The sequence below is a fragment of the Moschus berezovskii genome, chromosome 24, assembly GCF_049115385.1.
Source record: "Moschus berezovskii isolate FMDL1 chromosome 24, NW_MosBer_1.0, whole genome shotgun sequence".
Lineage (NCBI taxonomy): Eukaryota > Metazoa > Chordata > Mammalia > Artiodactyla > Moschidae > Moschus > Moschus berezovskii.
Genome location: NC_142483.1, coordinates 52,230,588 through 52,252,554, shown reverse-complemented (window position 1 = coordinate 52,252,554; position 21,967 = coordinate 52,230,588). Strand labels below are relative to the sequence as shown.

General features: G+C 39.3%; 1 non-coding gene across 1 annotated transcript; it reads right to left on the bottom strand.

Annotated features, from left to right (window-relative positions):
* Window positions 1-9,228: 9,228 nt before the first annotated feature.
* Window positions 9,229-9,331, bottom strand: LOC129548239 (U6 spliceosomal RNA). Its single transcript, XR_008684315.2, has one exon. It is a non-coding gene; the product is annotated as a U6 spliceosomal RNA (small nuclear RNA).
* Window positions 9,332-21,967: the final 12,636 nt, after the last annotated feature.

Genomic DNA, 21,967 nt, shown 5'->3' with positions numbered 1-21,967 from the left:
ATTGAGAACATGTTGACTTATTTGCACCTAGACTTCAGGAGGGAAGCCTGGGCAGGGGAGTGGATGTAGACCGATGGCAAACTAGTGAGTTAGGTGAATCTATCAGTGAGGTAGATGAGACCAAGAGAACATTGTATCCAAGGACTGGTAATGAAATACACCAAAAATGATTATGCAGTTGTTGTTTATATAATAGATAATGGCTTTTCTGACAGTTAAAGTATCTTTGAAGTTGTCTGCACAGTTTGTAAGGGTGAGTATTTTCTCTCCAGCCCTAGTCTAAGAGAAGGGCAGTAGTTTATGTGAATGCCAAAATTCTTCCTGTATTAAGCTCATTAAAAGATCTAAATCTCCATTAATATCCAGGAAAACTAGGGCAGCAATGGTCTGCAATGCTAATGGGAGCTATGAATTTGAATTTTCATTGAAGTAATAAGGCCATGTGTTTTAAACACAGGTACAACTCAGTGGTGAGGGCAGTTGAAAGACATTCATTTTATAACCATGTTGAAACACATACTTTTTATTAACTTCCTTGCTGTACATAAAATTCTTCTAGGTCCTCACGATTATGCAAAACTGAATGAAGCACTTGATCGTGTTTTTCAAATGGATCACCACTTAAATAAGACAACAAAGATGAGATGATACATTTTTAAAAATCTTAATGGTAATGGAAGAGTGATCATGGTCACACAAAATACATATATGTATGTAAAACATGGAAAGATATATTTTGCAACAAAGTATAGTAGAGAAGACAGGAGCAAGCATCAAGGGCCAGAGCTAAATCCTTACCAATTAGTGGTGTCTATAAGTAAACCTCTTAGTCCAGTAAAAACTTCAGTTACCACTTACAGTTCTTGCAGTGTGCAGGCCAGCATTCTGGGTTTCCCTGGTGGTTCAGTGGTAAAGAATCTGCCTGGCAATGCAGGAGATGTGGGTTCGATCCCTGGGTTGGGAAGATCCCCTGGAAAGAGAAATGGCAACCCACTTCAGTATTCTGGCCTGGAAAATTCCATGAATGGAGGAGCCTGGTGGGCTATAGTCCATGGGATAGCAAAGCAACACAACTTCGAGGTTAAACAACAATAACAAGGGTACTGTTCTAAGTACATACATATCAAGTCACTGAGTTATCATAGCAACCAACAAGGCAGGAGACAGTTTTGTATCTATACCACATCTAGCTCCCCCAACTTGTTTTCTCTGTGTTCTACAGCACCTCCCCTCAAGCGCACGCCACAGTCACTCTCTGCTCTCCTACCTATCAGATGATCCCTAAAGCCTTAGCCACTCAACCAGGATGCAGACACCACAAGGGGTAACCCCTCAGCTTCCCTCACTTTAGAGGGATCATATTGGAGAAGTATTCCATGTGGTTCCTTGGACAGTCCCAAGGGTGAAGGAGCTTCCATTGTTCACAGGAAGTAGCTCGGGGATGCCCCTTTGCTGTCTTCCTCACTCTCCTTTCTGCAATTACCTTCCTAGTAAACTGTCTGCACCTGAATCTACACCTAGGGCACTGTTTCTGGCCAGTGGAAACTAGGAAAGGAACAAGTGTCCCTCTGATAGAAGCATGAGGTTATAAAAATGTAAGAACTTGAACAAAATCATCTACAGAAATGATGAGATTCTAGGTTCTCTCTGATCTTTTAGGGTTCAGGAGAACCAAATCTTCTAAAATCAAGATATTCATTAATTGTTACAGATAAATAAAATACTTACAGATGTAACTATAAAATTCTATGATTCTAAATTACAATACTTATTCACCAAAGCAGGAAAGAAATGTTTCCTGGATAAGAATGTAATGATACAAGATGCTCGGGGCTGGTGCACTGGGATGAACCAGAGGGATGGGATGGGGAGGGAGGTGGGAGGGGGGTCCAAGATGGGGAACATATGTACACCCGGGGCAGATTCATGTCAATGTATGGCAAAACCAATACAATAATTACTTAAAATAAATAAATTAAAAAAAAAAAGGAATGTAAGACCTAGGACACTGAATATTTGGGGGCCAGAAAAGTCTTCTTATTTCTTTGCTATTCTCAAAATAAATTACTATCAAAATGGCCTTCTTTTTAAAATTGACTAATTTGTTTATATTTATTTTGGCCTGCACTGGGTCTTCGCTGCTACATGCTTCGCTGTCTTTAGCTGGAGCAAGCAGGGGTTACTGTCTCGGTGTGGCACACAGCCTTCTCACTGCGGTGGCTTCTCTTGCTGCAGAGCGCGGGCTCCAGGGTGCCCAGGCTTCAGTAGCTGCGACACTTGGTCTCAGGAGTCGTGGCTCACGCTTTTTAGGGCACAGGCCCAGTAGCTGGGGTGCTCGGGCTTGGTTGCTCCATGGCATGTGGGGTCTTCCCGGACAAGAGATTGATCCCATGCCCCCTGCATTGTAAGGCAACTTCTTAACTACTGGACCACCACAGGAGTCTGAGTCTCATATTTTTATCCCTGAATGTTTATTTCAATATATAATGCACTGAAAGACCCTGAGTTATAGGACTTTTAAAAATATTCTTTGTGTTTGCTGACTCTTGGTTCCTCCCGGATTTATGGGGAATTTGATGAGAGTTATAACCTATATTTGCATGGAATTTTGTTGTTTGAGTGCTTGCACATATGTCATCTCATTTAACTGTTAGCGCAAACTTATGATATACATAGAATCATTTTACAGATGAGGAAACTTAATTGCAGTGGTTGTATTTTGCTTACACTAATATACTTTGCATATGCAAAACCAGATAATGAAACCGCATATCTTTGTAATCCATGGCAAGGCTTTGTCTACTGCAGCATAGTGATTTATGAAGTTTTTGACTACAGCCAGTGTTGAGGAGAGCAGTAGAGTCTTCTTTCGGGGTGAGTCAAATGGAAAGGAGATGGTTTCAATGAGTCTGTAAACAGCCAGTTTCTATGAAAGTGGTGCTAATCATGCTGTATCAGATGTAACAGAAGTTACCTTTAACCGTAAAGGAGAGTCAAGTCATTAATTGCTATGTGGCTGTTGTTGCTGTTCAGTTGCAAGTTGTGGCCGACTCTTTGCAACCCCATGGACTACAGCAGGTGAAGTTTCCCTGTTCTTCTCTATCTCCCAGAGTTTGCTCAAATTCATGTCTACTATCACTGTGCTTCCAACCATCTCATCCTTTGTCACCCTTCTTCTTTTGCCTTCAATCTTTCCCAGAAATCAGGATCTTTTCCAGTGAGTTGGCTCTGCATATCAGGTGGCCAAAGTATTGGCGCTTCAGCTTCAGCATCAGTCCTTCCGATGAATGTTCAGGGTTGATTTTCTTTAGGTTTGACTGGCTTGATCTCCTTGCAGTCCAAGGGACTTTCAAGAGTCTTCTCCAGCACAACAATTCAAAAGCATCAATTCAGGTTCAAGTCATTAATTGCTGCTGCTGCTGCTAAGTCACTTAAGTTGTGTCCAACTCTGTGTGACCCATAGATGGCAGCCCACCAGGCTCCCCCATCCTTGGGATTCTCCAGGCAAGAACACTGGAGTGGGTTGCCATTTCCTTCTCCAATGCGTGAAAGGAAAAGTGAAAGTGAAGTTGCTCAGTCATATCCAACTCTTAGCAACCCCATGGACTACAGCCTACCAGGCTCCTCCGTCCATGGGATTTTCCAGGAGAGAGTATTGGAGTGGGCTGCCATTGCCTTCTCTTTAATTGCTATGTGGTTGCTTTTTGCTAATTTCAAGCTGCTGACTCACAATATACTTGAAAAGGAGAAGACAAGAATCTGTATGTGAGTAGTTAGCATTTGCCCTTTCTAAAAATCCAGGGAAAGCAATTTTTAATTAGGCATTTCAATCTGAGCAGTTTCAGGTAAGATTTTCTATGTTCTTCATCTTTTCACCCTACCTGCGAAGTGATAAAAACCTTTAATTCTGGATAACATTTTTGTGTGGTCTTAATAAGTCAGCAGTTTCTAGCACTCCCAAGCTCTGTTCTGACCTGTCTCCTTCCTTCCTACAATCTGTCAATCCTTTTTAAATTGCGATAAAAAAATTATATAGCCTATCATTTACCTTTTTAACCATTTCTAAGTTTATAGTTCAGGAATGTTAAGTATATTCACATTATTGTGCAACTATCCCTACCATTCATCTCCATAACTCTTTTTTATACTGTAAAATGGACACCATACCTATTAAACCATTACTCCCCATTCTCCCCTCCCATCAGCCCCTGACAACCATTATTCTGCTTTCTGTGTCTTTGAGTTGGACTACCCTAAGAACCTTGTATAAGTGGAATTATACAGCATTTGTCTTTCTGTGACTGACTTGTTTATCATCATGTCCTCAAGATTCATCTACGTTATAACATGCATCAGAATGTCATTCCTTTTTAAGGATGACAGATATACCATTGTATGTATATATAGCCTTTTGTCTATCCATTTATCCATTGTTAGACACTTCGGTTGCTCCGGCCTCTTTGCTCTTGTGATCAGTGATACTCTGGACCTGGATGTGAAAATATCTCTTTGAGATCTTGCTTTCAATTCTTTTGGATATAGAAGTTAAATTGCTGGTTTATAGGTAGTTCTATTTTTAAATTTTTTGAGGATCCCCCATACTGTTTTCCACAGCAGTTATGCAGTTTTGTACTCCCACCAACAGTACAATTATACCAAAGAAATCCTCCTACAATTGTGAAAGTTCTAGGGCCCACAACAGATTTCCCAAGCAGGGGATCCAGCCAAGGGACTGAGAACTCCCAAGGAACTTGACTTTGAAGACCAGGGGGATTTGATTACAGAGCTTCCACAGGACTGGGGAAATAGACTCTTGGAGAGCACAAACAAAACCTTATATGTAGCAGGACCCAGGAGAAAGGGGCAGTGACCCCACAAGAGGCTGAGCCAGACTTGCCTGTGAATGCCCAGGAGTCTCTGGCGGAGGCCTGGGTTGACAGTAGCCTGCTGTGGGGTCAGGAGCACTGGAGACAACAGTCCTGGCATAAGTCCTATTGAAGGAGGTTGCCATTTCCACCATTACCCATACTATAGTTGGACCTCAGTCCAAACTATAGGGACAGAACACAGCGCCAACCCATCAAAACAACATTGAATTAAATATTTACTGAGCATGGCCCCACCCATCAGAGCAAGACCCAGATTCCCCGACAGCCAGTCCCTCCCATCAGGAGGCTTCCACAAGCCTCTTATCCTTATCCATCAGAGGGCAGACAGAATGGAAAACACAATTACGGAAAACACAATTACGGAAAACTGACCAAACTGATCACTTGGATCACAGCCTCATCAAACTCAATGAAAGTATGAGCCATGCAGTCTAGGGCCAACCAAGATAGACAGGTTATGGTGGAGAGTTCTGGCAAAACATAGTCCACTGGAGAAGGGAAGGGCAAACCGCTTCACTATTCTTGCTTTGAGAACACCATCTGTTCAGTTCAGTAGCTGAGTCATGTCTTTTGCAACCCCATGGAGGGCAGCACGCCAGGCTTCCTGTCCATCACCAACTCTCAAAGCCTACTCAAACTCACTTCCATCGCATTGATGATGCCATCCAACCATCTCATCCTCTGTCATCCCCTTCGCCTCCCACCTTCAATCATTCCCAGCATCAGGGTCTTTCCAATGAGTCGATTCTTTGCATCAGGTGGCCAAAGTATTGGAGTTTCAGCTTCAGCATCAATCCTTCCAATAAACATTCAGGACTGATCTCATTTAGGATTCACTGGATGGATCTCCTTGCAGTCCAAGGGACTCTCAAGAGTCTTCTCCAATACCATAGTTCAAAAGCATCAATTCTTTGGCACTCAGCTTTCTTTATAGTCCAGCTCTCACATCAATACATGACTACTGGAAAAACCATAGTTTTGACTAGACAGACCTCTGTTGGTAAAGTAATGTCTCTGCTTTTTAATATGCTATCTAAATTGGTTATAACTTTTCTTCCAAAGAGCAAACATCTTTTAATTTCATGGCTGCAGTAACCATCTGCAGTGATTTTGGAGCCCCCCAAAATAAAGTCTCTCACTGTTTCCATCGAGAATGCCATGGAGAATGCTGTGAACAGTATGAAAAGGCAAAAAGATATGACACTGAAAGATGAGTTCCCCAGGTTGGTAGATGCCCAGTATGCTACTGGAGAAGAGTGGAGAAATAGCTTCAGAAAGAATGAAGAGGCTGAGCCAAAGCGAAAACAATGCCCAGCTGTGATTGTGACTGGTGATGGAAGTGAAGTCTGATGCTCTAAGAACAATACTGCTTAGGAATCTGAAATGTTAGGTCCATGAATCAAGGTAAATTGGAAGTGGTCAAACAGGAGATGGCAAGAGTGAACATCAACATTTGAGGAATCAATGAACTAAAATAGGAATGGTTGAATTTAATACAGATGATCGCTATATATACTACTGTGGGCAAGAATCCCTTAGGAGAAATGGAGTAGCCCTCATAGTCAACAAAAGAATCATAAATGCACTATTTGAGCGCAGTCTCAAAAACGACAGAATGATCTCTGTTCATTTCCAAGACAAACCATCAATAGCCCAGTAATCCAAGTCTATGCCTTGACCAGTAATGCTGAAGAAGCTGAAGTTGAATGGTTCTATGAAGACCTTTTCCACTAACACCAAAAAGAGATGTCCTTTCCATCATAAGGGACTGGAATGCAAAAGTAGGAAGTCAGTAGATACCTGAAGTAATAGGCAAGTTTGACCTTGGAGTACAAAATGAAGCAGGGCAAAGGCTAACAGAGTTTGCCAAGAGAACACACTGATCATAGCAGACACCCTCTTCCAGCAACACAAGACACATGGACATCAATAGATGGTCAATACAGAAATCAGATTGGTTATATTCTTTGCATCTGAAGATGGAGAAGCTCTATACAGTCAGCAAAAACAAGACTGGGAGTTGACTGTGGCTCAGATCATGAACTGCTTATTGCAAAATTCAGACTAAAATTGAAGAAAGCATGATCTAAATCAAACCCCTTGTGACTATACCATTAAAATGACAAATAGATTCAAGGGATTATCTGACAGAGTACCTGAAGAACTATGGACGGAGGTTCGTAACATTGTATAGGAAGTGGTGCTTAAAACCATCCCCAGGAAGAATTGCAAAAGGCAAAATGGTTGCCTGAGGAGGCCTTACAAATAGCTGAGAAAAGAAGAGAAGTGAAAGGCAAATTAGAAAAGAAAAGATATATCCAGTTGAATGCGGAGTTCCAAAGAATAGCAAAGAGAGAGAAGCAAGTCTTCCTAAGTCATCAATGCAAATAAATAGAGGAAAGCAATAGAAGGGGAAAGACTAGAGATCTCTTCAAGAGATACCATGGGAACATTTCATGCAACGATGGGCACAATAAAGGACAGAAATGGTATGGACCTAACAGAAGCAGAAGATATTAAGAAGACACAGCAAGAATACACAGAACTGTACAAAAAAGATCTTCATGACCCAGATAACCACGATGGTGTGATCACTCACCTAAAGCCAGATATCCTGGATTGCGAAGTCAAGTGGGCCTTAGGAAGCATCACTATGAACAAAGCTAGTGGAGGTGATGGAATTCCAGTTGAGCTATTTCAAATCCTAAAAGATGATGCTGTGAAAGTGCTGCACTCAATATGCCAACAAATTTGGAAAACTCAGCAGTGGCCACAAGACTGGAAAAGGCCAGTTTCATTCCAATCCCAAAGAAAGGCAATGCCAAAGAATGCTCAGACTACCACACAATTGCACTCATCTCACACTCTAGTAAAGTCATGCTGAAAATTCTCCAAGCCAGGCTTCAACAATACGTGTACCATGAACTTACAGATGTTCAAACTGGATTTAGAAAAGGCAGAGGAACCAGAGATCAAATTGCCAACATCTATTGCATCATAGAAAAAGCAAGAGAATTCCAGACAAACATCTTTTTTTTTCTTCATTGACTATGCCAAAGCCTTTGACTATGTGGATCACCACAAACTGTGGAAAATTCTTAAAGAGATGGGAATCCAGACCACCTTACCTGCCTCCTGAGAAATCTGCATGCAGGTCAAGAAGCAGCAGTTAGAACCAGACATGAAACAATGGACTGGTTCCAAACTGGGAAAGGAGTACATCAAGGCTGTATATTGTCACCATCTTATTTAACTTATATGCAGAATACATTATGTGAAATGCCAGGTGGGATGAAGTACAAGCTGGAATATAGATTGCCGGAGGAAATGTCAATAACCTCAGATATGGAGACGACACCACCTTTATGGCAGAAAGTGAAGAGAAACTAAAGAGCCTCTTGATGAAAGTGAAAGAGGTGAGAGAAAAAGCTGGCTCAAAGCTCAACATTCAGAAAACTAAGATCATGGCATCTGGTCCCATCACTTCATGGCAAACAGATGGAGAAAAAATGGAAACAGTGAGAGACTATTTCCTTGGGCTCCAAAATTACTGCAGATGGTAAATGCAGCCATGAAATTAAAAGATACTTGCTCCTTGTAAGAAAAACTACGACAAAACTAGACATTGTGTTAAAAAGCAGAGACATTACTTTATTGATAAAGGTCCATCTAGTCAAAGCTATGGTTTTTCCAGTAGTCATGTATGGATGTGAGATCTGGCCCATAAAGAAAGCTGAGGACTGAAGAATTGATGCTTTTGAATTGTGGTGTTGGAGAATACCCTTGAGAGTCCCTGGGAGAGCAAGGAGATCAAGCCAGTCATTCCTAAAGGAAATCAGTCCTGAATATTCATTGGAAGGACTGATGCTGAAGCTGAAACTCCAATATTTTGGCCACCTGATGCAAAGAACTGACTCATTGGAAATGACTGATGCTGGGAAAGATTGAAGGCAGGAGCAAAAGGGATTGACAGAGGAGGATATGGTTGAATGACATCACCAACTCAATGGGCATGAATTTGAGCAAGCTCCAGGAGTTGGTGATGGACAGGCAGGCCTGACATGCTGCAATCCATGGTGTCACAAAGAGTTGGACACAACTGAGCTACTGAACTGAACCAACAGTACATAAGGGGTGCAATTTTTCTGCATCCTCACCAACACTGGTTGTATTCTATATTTTTTATAGTAGCTATTCTAATAGGTAGAAAATAAGGACTGATTATAGTTTTAATTTGTATTTCTCTAATGATTGGTAATGTTGAACATTTTTTCCTGCTTATTGGTTATTTGTACCTCACCTTTGGAGAAATGTCTATTCAAGCTCTTATCTCATTTTTAAAAATATGGTCTTCTTCATGAATTTTCAGATCTCTCTTACACATCATCCTAGTTACACTTCTCTGTATCTTTCCAATTTTAATACTTCTGCTGCCAAAGCACACACCAAGTTGTTGATTCTTAATGAGAATTTTCAGTGTTTCTCTAACATATTTCCTCTTTTCAAACAAACCATCATCCTCCAACTATGCACCCAATCCCAACATTTTCTCCATAAAATTTTGAAGGAAATTTATATATTCTTAAAACTTATTTATTGTTCATGTTCAATTCATCATCTCTTTTCATTTCTTTTTCCCAGGATTTTTTTGTTTGGTGTTGTATTTGTTCATGTCACTGAGTTTGGGGAGAGGAAAACTTTAAGGTCTGACTTAACTCTGCTACCTTAAATAGCCTGATCAGGGTGGAGATGAGTAGGGAGCTATATTTTAGTCTCACATCTAGAGACATAAATCTTTTTTTTTTTTCATTTTAATCAGAACTTCTCAGTTTTTTCAGTGTTGTTGTACAAATCATTTATGTTCACACTGCAGCCAACATAAATCATTAACATGAAAGAATAGTAAGCAATCTTAATATTGCTTCCTTCTATGAAACATAGTGGAAATGAAAGAACACAATTTATCATCGAGCAGAAATCTCAGAAACATTTAGCCAGAATCCAGTATTTTCTATTTTCTCAGAGTTTAGTTGACTCCACACTGGCCTTCATGGTTTCAGGACAAATCAAGTCCTTTCCATCCCAAGCACTTTGCCCACATAGTTCCTTGTCAGCATTTCATTGTTTTCACCGCAGTCTTCAGTTAATGTCAGTCTTCCCTGAGGGGACTTCTTGATACCTAACCCAATGGTGCTGCCTCCCAGCAGTCTCTTTCTGCCACTGCACCCACTTCATTTTCTTCACAACACAAATCACTTTCTGAACTTATCTTATTAATTTTTTACATGTATGCTTTTTTAGGGGTGTCCCAGTTATCAGAGTGGTAAAGAAAACACCTGCAGGAGACGTGGGTTCAATCCCTTAGTCAGAAAGATCCCTGAAGGAGGAAATGACAGGCCATCCCAATATTCTTGCCTGGAGAATCCCATGGATGGAGGAGCCCAGTGGCTATTGTTTTTGGGGTCCCAAAGAGTCCAACATGACTGAGCAACTGACAGGGCACACACACACGCAAGCTTGTTTATTGTCAGCCCACCGCCACCACCCATTCAAATATTTGTCGCTCAGTTGACGTGCCCTGTTTCTCACCTCTACACCCTCAGTTCCTGAAACAGTGCCTGATTAATAGCACATGGTGAATAAATATATAATGAATGAACACATGTTGACAGTGTCAGTCAGCAAACTTTTTTTCCTGTAAAAAGTCAAATACAGAGTCAGGCCATAAGGACTCTGTTGTAACTGCTCAACTCTGACTTGGTAGTATTAATAGAAAAGCACTCATAAACAACATGCAAACAAATAATCACAGCTGTGTTACAGTACTATTTTATTTATGGAAACAGAGCATGAGTTGGATTTGGCCTCTGGATCAAAGTGTGCTGACTGACTACTGGAGTAGGTCATTTGTTGTCAACTCTGATGTCAGGGTGCACTTAGATTTTGATTCAGATGCTAGTGTTTGCTAGAAGAATTATTAGTAATCGTAACGTGCCAAAGATAAAATTGGATTTACTTTAAAAATACAGATAATCATTAAGATAAACATTCAGAAGAATATTGGTATTAAAGATAGCATGTTGGTGGACAGGAAGTGTATAAATCATCCTTAGTGTCCAGCAGTGGTCTTCACACTTGAGTGTACGTCAGAATCACCAGTGATTGCTGCATTGCCCTTGAAGAATTACTGAAATGATCAGTCCGGAGTGGTGCCTGAGAATTTGTGTTTCTATCCAGTGCTAGGTAGTGCTAATGTTGGGGGGGGTGTTAAGATGTGACTGAGGTGATGTAGGTGAGACATGAAGGCCTGCGGGATGGTAGGGGCTGTGGAAATCATAAGGGCACAGATGAAATGGAATTATCCACAAGAGTAGAATAATCCCTTAATCCCTACTGAGGGGGATCCTTAATCCCTCAGTAGGGATTAAGGATCAGTTGGGTGGGGACTTCCCTGGCAGTCCAGTGATTCAGATTTTGCCTCCATTGCAGGGGGTGCGGGTTCAGTCCCTGGTGAGGGAGCTAGGATCCCACATGCCTCATGGTCCAAAAGCCAAAACAGAAAATATATTGTAAAAAATTCAATGAAGACTTACAGTTTACATTAAAAAACAAAGAAACAAAAAAAAAAATCAATTTGGTACCCAGGTAAAGAAAAATATAGGAACCATATGACTATAACATTGTTAGATTGGAAAACAAGGAAGATGATCAATCTGTTATTTGAAATAAGTAATAGTAGGTTTGAAGGAAATGAAATGAGCAGTGGGTTTGAAGAAAAGATCTTAAGTTTCAGTTTTAATATGCTGTTTTTCTCATACCTGCATTCATTCAAGTGGAATTGTCTTGGAGACTTTTGGAAATATGAATGAAGCTTGGGAATGAAGTTGGGGACCAAGTCATATACTTTTGGTAGCAGTCAGCAAATAAGTGGTTACTGAACCCATGGAAAAATATGAGATAATCCTTAGAGGATGGGTAGAACAGGAAGAAAGAAAATCTCAGAAATTGTAAACTCTGCCAAGCTAACTATTAATACATTTTCTTCTTTAGCAGAAGTACCAGACTAGTAGTCATATAACTTTACTTGAGTAAGCATGGCATTTCACAATATATTTCCTAATATTATAAATTATGTAAAAGGAACCACTCACTTTGACAATGTATGACAATAATAACCTAGTTTCAGGAAGATAGATAAAGGATACTGACCCAAGAGCAGAGCAAGTAGAGGATGACTAATGGTATACCAGCAGTTTCTTCTTTCAGCTGCATCCCACTGATAGATCTTACAGAATGGATAAATTGATGCTTTTTACAAAAAACTGGAGGAAATGTGTCAAATGAAAGAATATTCATGAAGAGATAAAGTGAAAGGTTAAATTGTACCTTCAGTTCAGTTCAGTTCAGTCGCTCAGTCGTGTCCAACTCTTTGCGACCCCATGAATCGCAGCACGCCAGGCCTCCCTGTCCATCACCAACTCCGGAGTTCACGCAAACCCATGTGCATCGAGTCGGTGTTGCCATCCAGCCATCTCATCCTCTGTCGTCCCCTTCTCCTCCTGCCCCCAATCCCTCCCAGCATCAAGGTCTTTTCCAATGAGTCAACTCTTCACATGAGGTGGCCAAAGTATTGGAGTTTCAGCCTCAGCATCAGTCCTTCCAATGAACACCCAGGAATGATCTCCTTTAGGAGGGACTGGTTGGATCTCCTTGCACTCCAAGGGACTCTCAAGAGTCTTCTCCAACACCACAATTCAAAAGCATCAATTCTTCAGTACTCAGCTTTCTTCACAGTCCAACTGTCACATCCATACATGATCACTGGAAAAACCATAGCCTTGACTAGATGGACCTTTGTTGACAAAGTAATATCTCTGCTTTTTAATATGCTGTCTAGGTTGGTCATAACTTTCCTTACATTACCAGGAGTATTTTTCAAAAAACAAGTAATTCTGTGTCTTCATTTTTGAAAAATAATGATAAAGAAGATAAGAAAGAAGGAAGAATAAAACAAAGAACAGATGCCAGTAGCATATATCAATACTAAGATGGGAAGCATAAATTCAAATGTTTATGTTATCTCATTAAATATAAATGGACCAAAGCTCCCATTTAAAAGGCAGAGAACTTCAGACTACATTTTAAAAAATAAAGAATGATCCCTATGCTGTCCATGTGGTAAGTTAAAAACAAAATATAGAAAAAGAACTGTAACATGGCATGCACCCTGTAACAATAAGAGACATATTAGACAAAGAGGACTTTAGAACAAGAGTTGTTATCCAAAAATAAAATGAGATATTCTATAGTGATAAAAGAGCAGTTCAGAAGAAAAATATACTAATATTAAATGTTAACATACCCAAAAGAGAGCCTGAGTATACACATGGCCAAAACTATCAGCCTCACAGCGAGAAACTGAAAAATCCACATACCAGAGATCTTTGTTGGAAGATGGATTTCAGAGCACTGAAAGAAGCTAAAAACTGGATCCAACAGCTGCTTGAACCATGCTGCCAAGTTGAAGAACTGTAGCTGATGTGTTGCTTATAGAAACCATAAGGCAAGCACTGAGCTAACCTCTACTTCTTCTGCCCAGTGCCCTTACTAGCACACAGCAGCAAGAAACCACCTTAAAAGGAAAAATCTAATTGTTCATTCCTAGTCCCAGCATCAGAGATGACTCTAGAGGATGGACAGATTTTGATTTAAGCAGCAGTAGTTTGATAAGTGGCACAGTGCTTTCTGATCTATTATGGATCTATCTACTATGGATATCCTTGTATCCTGCCTCAGTTCTGATAACTGACAACTAATAATAGTGCCCTATTACACAGGGCATTGTGATTGAAAACTCAAGTGCTTTCTTAGATGAAATTCCATGAGTCCAGATTTCTAATTCGTAAGTTTGATTAGGACTGTGGTTACACTAGAAAGAGGCTCCTGCATTGCATTTGCCAGTGTGTATCTTGTCACAGCCATTGGGGTAGATTTTATATTGAGTCCTGATTCTGCTAGACAGTTTTCCCCAGAGATGACAGTTGACTTGGAAAACTGGAAACAGGCGATTATTCATCATCTTATTTGAGGTCACATTTTCTGCTGTTTGACTTGAATTCTGCTCCTCTCAGAAGCTAGTTTTGTCCAAATGTCCAATTTCTGCTTCACTCCTGAACAGTGTAGTTGCTGGGGGACGTTCCATATCCAAGATAATTATATTTTCCAAGTATTGACAGAGTAGATAAATACTGCTTAAGAGGTGTTCCATTTATTTATTGCTGTTAAGGGCATGGCAACCCACTCCAGTAATCTTGCCTGGAGAATCACATGGCTAGAGGAGCCTGGCCAGCTACAGTCCATGAGGTCGCAAAGAGTCAGGCCTGACTGAGCCACTTAGTATGCACAGAGGTGATTCTTCTTCTGCTCTTTGTGGTATCCACTGGAGTCACTCATTGCTGTTTAACTGACAGTTGGGTTTGTCTAGAGCATCCAAGATGGCTTCATTTATATGGCTGTTATCTTCAAGGCTGATCTCACATGAAATTTCCTCTCTATGATGGAGTAATAGAGATTCTTCATATTATGTGGAGAAATAATTGGACATCTTACATGGTGCTCAGGTCCCCAAGAGATCATTCGAGAAACTATCTGTGGTATTAAAGCCCAGACTCAGACACAGCCTAGAGTCACTTTGGCCAAAATCAGTACAAAAGAAAAATTTTTTCCTACACCTTGCATACGAGATGCTTTTGTAAAGTAGGCACCTTGCCACATACCTAAGCATGCAGGCAAAATTAATCAGATTAGCATTATGTTGGTGAAAAGACTAATGAGGCATTCTTGAGCAAACCAGCATTTTCAGAAACAGAAACCAAGACTTGGAAGCATGAAGTTCTGCTGTTCTGATAACTTTACTTCAAACAACAGAAAAAATAAGAATCATCACCCATGTGCTCAGACAATTTCTCAAACTATAGTTTAAAGTTTTATCTTAATTTGGAGATTGCACAGCCATATGTGAAACTCCACATGGGTGGACTCAGGGGAAAGACTAGTTGGTCATTGGTGTAAAGTCTGTGACTTTCCCTCAACAATGTAGAGAATCTGTCACTTAAAAAAAATTATATACTCATAATCTAATTAGACTACCAATTAGATTATTAGTATACTATCTTTTTTACCAGACCACCTGACCTGCCTGTTGAGAAATCTGTATACAGGTCAGGAAGCAATAGTTAGAATTGGGCATGGAACAACAGACTGGTTCCAAACAGGAAAAGGAGTGCATCAAGGCTGTATATTGTCAACCTGCTTATTTAACTTGCATGCAGAGTACATCATGAGAAATGGACTGGGTGAAGCACAAGCTGGAATCAAGATTGCTGGGAGAAATATCAATAACCTCAGATATGCAGATAACACCACCCTTATGGCAGAAAGTGAAGAGGAACTAAAAAGCCTCTTGATGAAAGTGAAAAAGGAGAGTGAAAAAGTTGGCTTAAAACTCAACATTCAGAAAACTAAGATCATGGCATCTGGTCCCATCACTTCATGGCAAATAGATGGGGAAACAATGGAAACAATGAGAGATTTTATTTTGGGGGGCTCCAAAATCACTGCAGATGGTGACTGTAGCCATGACATTAAAAGACGCTTACTCCTTGGAAGGAAAGTTATGACCAACCTAGACAGAATATTAAAAAACAGAGACATTACTTTGCCAACAGAGGTCTGTCTAGTCAAGGCTCTGGTTTTTCTAGTAGTCATGTATGGATGTGAGAGTTGGACTATAAAGAAAGCTGAGTACCGAAGAATTGATGCTTTTGAACCATGGTGTTGGAGAAGACTCTTGAGAGTCCCTTTGACTGCAAGGAGATCCAACCAGTCCATCCCTAAAGGAGATCAGTCCTGAGTGTTCATCGGAAGGACTGATGTTGAAGCTGAAACTCCAATACTTTGGCCACCTGATGGGAAGAGCTGACTCATTTGAAAAGACCCTGATGCTGGGAAAGATTGAAGGCAGGAGGAGAAGGGGACAACCGAGGATGAGATGGTTGCATGTCATCACCAACTCAATGGACATGAGTTTGGGTAGACTCCAGGAGTTGTTGATGGAGAGGGCAGCCTGGCGTGCAGCAGTCCATGGGGTCGCAAAGAATCAGACAAGAGTGAGAGACTGAACTGAACTGAATCTAATTGAGGCTGCATCATCTCAAGTCTTTTACCTTCTATCTATAGTGTATCCCTTTGCCTTGCGACACCCTTAACTTGTTCCTTGTCTCAACTAACTAAACCTTCCTGATATAGCCCCAGCTTTCTTTTAAGAAGTGTATTATTATCATTATTATTACTTTGGTTTAGTAAGAGGTGGGGAAGTAGTCTTCATTATGTAAAATGTGATATACAAATTTGTGTGGAGTGCTTCTAAAAGTAGAATGTCTGCCAAGTCCTCTAGCAACTTTACCAGCGTATAATTAAGCACTCATTTAAACTATAGTTTGTGTTTGTGTGAAGGGAGAGTGTAGAACTCAAAAATAGAAGTTGTTGTGGGTTTTTTTTTCCTGTATTTTTAAATTATATGTTAGATTCTAGTTTTGACAGCTATGACTTTTAAAGTAACAAAACAGGATTTTCAATTCTTGTAACACGGTGACTGAGATGACTGAAGAAAGCATCTTGATACGGGACACCTAAAGAGTCCTGGGTAGAATGTATGATCTATGTAAAATAAGACAACCTTCAAAGGTTAGAGGTTAGGAGAAAGAGCAAATTTAGAATAGTACTAAGAATTGATTGCTGCATATTTTCTGGAGCATGTGATTATCTCTGATGGACACGACTGAGCGACTTCACTTTCACTTTTCTCTTTCACACATTGGAGAAGGAAATGGCAACCCACTCCAGTGTTCTTGCCTGGAGAATCCCAGGGATGGGGGAGCCTGGTGGGCTTACATCTATAGGGTCACACAGAGTCGGACACGACTGAAGTGACTTAGCAGCAGCAGCAGACATAAATCCTTCATTCTAATTTTATAAAGGAATATCTCAACAGAATTTCAGCTTTCTGAAATTTGTTGAAACTTGCTTTTGGCTCATATTCTTAATTTTTATAAATGTTTTATGTGTTCTTGAAACATGTGTATTCTACAGTTTCAAGACAGACTGATTTATATATCAGTTGCATTTATTCATGTTACTCAGATATAGCACAAGGGTTTTTTACATTTATTTGTTGTTACTGACAGATGTATATTAAAATTATTTACTATGGTCAGATGGAGGTATACAAAGAAGTACAATGGAACTTTCAAGAGTGATATGTTCTCCGTTGTAACTGTAATGATGATCTCAATTTTGTATATATATCTTAAAATTGATTAAATGGTATATTTTTAATATGGCAACTTTCTCGTATGTATACTATATCAATAGAGTTCTTAGAACGAGCCATTATTCTTTGCCCTTTAACCAAGTACATGAGAAAAAGCATAGTAACATCTCAATAGAGGTCTTAGAGTGAGCCATTATTCTTTGCCATTTAACCAAGTACATGAGAAAAAGCATAGGAACATCTCAATAGATACGGTAGAAATTCATTTGGTGAATTTCAACATTTGTTCATGAAAGAAGGTGTTATTAATGTATTAGAATTTGATAGAACATTTCTTAATCTAGTGTAGGAAGTAGTGTACATCCACACACACAAACTTTGGATATCGTGATATTTAGTGGTGAAATATTAAAAAAAAAACAATTCCTCAGTGGAATGAGAACAAGTTAAGGTCACCTGCTCTTTCTCAGTACTTTAAAACATAGTACTTTTAAACCTAGATTCTGGTAAATCTGTACACAAACTAGTGGTTCAATATGTACTGAGAGATAAATATATAAGTGCATAAGTATGTACTGATAGATAAAAATGTAAGTGCCTAAATAAAGGGTCAGACAAATGTATTTCTAAAAGTATTTCCTGTCTCTATCAAACACTCTCAACTATGACTCTTGAAATGACCATGCAACCATGCCCTAAATCATCCATTATGTTCAGGGAATGAACTTTTGTGCATCCAGGCAGGCAGTAGCTATGCACCATACTTAGAATGTAAAAAGCTGTCACTCAAGTAGTTTTTTGTTCTAAGGCTCAGATAAAAAAGTCTGGTTTAATAAGATGTATAGAGGCCATAATTCAATAATTCAAGATGCTATTAGCATATTTGCACAGATGTCTTAGTACTATATGTTTGGGTATAGAACAGGTATGTTTAGTGGTCTTTATAGATTGACCATTTGAATAATTTTCTTAATGGCAGACAGAACATAACGTGCTGATATCTAAGATAAACAGCTGTTGATCATTTCATTAATTTATACGAACTATAAATTTAATAACTGTCCTCAAGAGTATCTGTAAGTACTTCCTTTAACAAATGTTTCTCTAGTTCTCCTTCACCTGCTCAAAAAGTCGTGGACATTTTGCACTGCCTTCAGTAAGTTTTTCAGAAGGAAAGAAACTTTATAAGATTCTGCTCAAATGCCACAATCATTACTTATTATTTTTCTATTTAATTTCAGTATAAATTAACTTATCTTTGTGCAAGTAGCATTAAAGCTAATAACGCTAAAAGGGATTAAGATTAGAAAGTAAGCTGTCAGTGACAAAGCTCATTAACGGCCTTTATCACTACAAGATGATGAACTACATCTAGGATAATTGGCCTAATTACAATATATTTGTTTCTTTAGCCAGGTATTCTTTGCTTCACTCTCTACTAATTACTTATGGGTCTCAGTTTGGCCAGTTAAATTTCTCTTCCCATTCTATACATTTCTAACACTGATAGCATATAGCTCAGATGTCCTATACCTGTGCTCATAATAGTTAATAACTGCTTTAAGGAGGCAAGAAATAGAAAGGCAAAAAGAGATATTTTTATCCTCGGGTACAGGATAAAAAAAGATATAGAGTGAATAATAATCGTTTTGGGTTTTTCACCTATTTCTTTTAAGTGGGGTTGTAAAAATTTATTTAAAATGTAACTATACCAGAGACCCCTGATATATTTTATTTGATTCATTTCCATAAAACACTTTAGTTATTTTGTTTCCATGACAAGTAACAGAAACACCCAACTAAATATGGTTTAATGATTTTTAAAAAGCTAAATTATTTTATATAAAAGGTAGTCAGGGTCTCATTGTGCATGTCAGTGCCGGTGAAGGCAGGTGCTATTTTGGAATTCTCCCTCTGACTTGCCAGAGTAGGGAGGCATGCCACACCAAGGGCCTTTCCCACACCCGTGTGCCACAGCAGCGGGCTGGATGAGGGCCCCCCATCTCCACACCACAACAGGTGGGCCCATGCATCCCATACAGGGGACTTCACTTCAGTGTCCATCTCTGGTGGCCAGAGGAGATTGCACTTTTGAGCCCCATGGGAATCCTCCTACACAAAGCCACCCACTCCTTCAAGACTGGGAGAGACAGCTGATTTGCCTGCTACATAGAAACAAACAGACAAAATGAGGAGACAGAGGAATATGTTCCAAACAAAAGAATAAGACAACCCCTCAGAAAAAGAACTTAATGAAATGGAGATAATGAATCTACTTAATAAAGTGTTGAAAGCAATGGTCTAATGGGTTTCACCAAACACTGGAGAAGGATGGATAAACACAATGAGAACATCAACAAAAAATTTTTAAAAATGTAAGGAAGTACCAAGCAGAAGTCACAGACCTAAAGAATATAATAAGTGAACTGAAAATATGCTAAAAATGTTCAGCAACAGACTGGATGAAGCAGAACAGCGACCAGAAAATGGAACTCATCGGGACAGTGCAACAAATATAAAAAAGAAAATTTTAAAAGTGAAGATACCTTAAAAGACCTCGGAACAAAATCAAGTGAAACAACCTTCATATTATAGGGGCCCAGAAAGAGAAGAGAGAGAGAAAGGACCAGAAAAATTATTTGAAGAAATATTGGCTGAAAACTTTACTAATCTGAAGAAGGAAACAGACATTCAGATAGTTGGAATTAAGATGAACCCAAAAATGGTGACACTAAGACATAATATAATGAGTAAAAGTTCAAGATAATGAGAGAAACAGATTTTATAAGGCTACTATGGAAGACATTTTGAAGGTGTAAGTAATGCAAAGTAAAGATGTGAATAATTAGAATTAGCAAGTAAATGATACTAGACTTGTACTCAAAACTGTAAAAAATTATAAAACTGGAAAAACAATTTGAGGCAATTGTTTTCAAACTTTAGACAATAGGAAATCAGATTTGTCATCATTGAGATAAAAGAAATATGCAAGTTAATCCATTAACTCTAACAGGCCTACTGGAGTGGTCTTTAGTGAGCTGAGAACTAAACAGAAGTACCAAATATTGCATAATTTGCTTCTGCTGCTGCTGAGTCACTTCAGTCGTGTCCGACTCTGTGTGACCCCATAGACGGAAGCCCACCAGGCTCACCCATCCCTGGGATTCTCCAGGCAAGAACACTGGAGTGGGTTGCCATTTCCTTCTCCAATGTGTGAAAGTGAAAGTGAAGTCGCTCAGTCATGTCTGACTCATAGAGACCCCATGGACTGCATGCAGCCTACCAGGCTCCTCCGTCCATGGGATTTTCCAGGCAGGAGTACTGGAGTGGCTTGCCATTGCCTTCTCCATAATTTGCTTCTAGGAATAAGTAAAAAAAAAAAAAAAAATAGATCCACTATAATAAGAATAATAAATGAATAATAATAAAACAATATTTCACAAAAATAAAAGAATCTGCTAATACTTTATCTGTTTACTGGAAGAAAAACTATCGCCATTTGTAGAAAACATAGAAAAATAGGTAATCCAAGTTCTTTAAAACACATCACTCAAAATTTCCAACATACAACTAAAAGTATTGTATATGAAGGTAGTGGAAAACATGGCCAATAATTATTTTTTAAGTCAGTAGAACAGACTCCAGTATGACACAAATGTTGGAAACAGCCTCAATAGGTTTAAAGCAGCTAATAAACATATATTTAGCATCCTAGGTGGCACAGTTGTTAAAGAATCAGCCTACCAATGCAGGAGACACAGGAGATGCAAGTTTGATCCCTGGGTTGAGAGGATCCCCTTGAGGAAGGCATGGCAACCCACTCCAGTATTCTTGTCTGGAAAATTCCAGGGACAAAGGAGCCTGGCCAGCTACAGTCTATGGGGTTGCAAAAGTCAGACACGACTTAGCAACTGAACAGCAACAACATTAACAAATACAGCACACACACACACACACCCCCTTCTCCCCCCGCCCCCCCCCGGCCACACATACAGCTGTAATTGGTGATCAATGGGGAAACTTACAACAGAAATTTCTTAAGAAGGTGAAATGAAAGTTCTAGAAGTGAAAGCATAAGAATTAAAATTGTAAAATTCTCTTAATTTGCTTAACAGGAGATTTTTTTTCCCTTTTTTTTTTTATTGGAGGCTAATTATTTTACAATATTATATTGGTTGGTTTTGCCATACATTGACATGAATCCGCCCTGAATGTACATGAGTTCCCCTTCCTGAACCCCCCTCCCACCTCCCTCCTCCCTTTATCCTCCGTCTGGGTCATCCCCGCACACCAGCCCCGAGCATCCTTAACAGGAGATTTTAGAGGTCAGGAAAAAAGAGACAATAAATTAGAAGAAAGCCTAAAGAGCACAGAGAGAAAATATTGAAAACATAATAAATGAACACTGGTGGTCAGTGTACAGTATGAAATGATGTAGTATAACTAGAGTCCCAGAAAGAGAATAGAGTTAGTGAGACAGAAAAAGTAAAGAACTAATGGAGAATTTTCCAAATTTTTTAAAAATATAAACTTAGGCAATTAAAACTATATCTTGGCATAAAAATGTCCAAAACTAAAGTCAATTAAGAAACCTTGAAATCAAACCAAGAAAAATATACACTGAATAGAAACAAATAAGAAATATGATTAATGGTTGGCTTGTCATCAGAAACAATAGAACAAGAAAACAATACACTGTTAAAAACTCCAACTCTAAAATTTAAAAAAGATCATCAACCCTGAATTC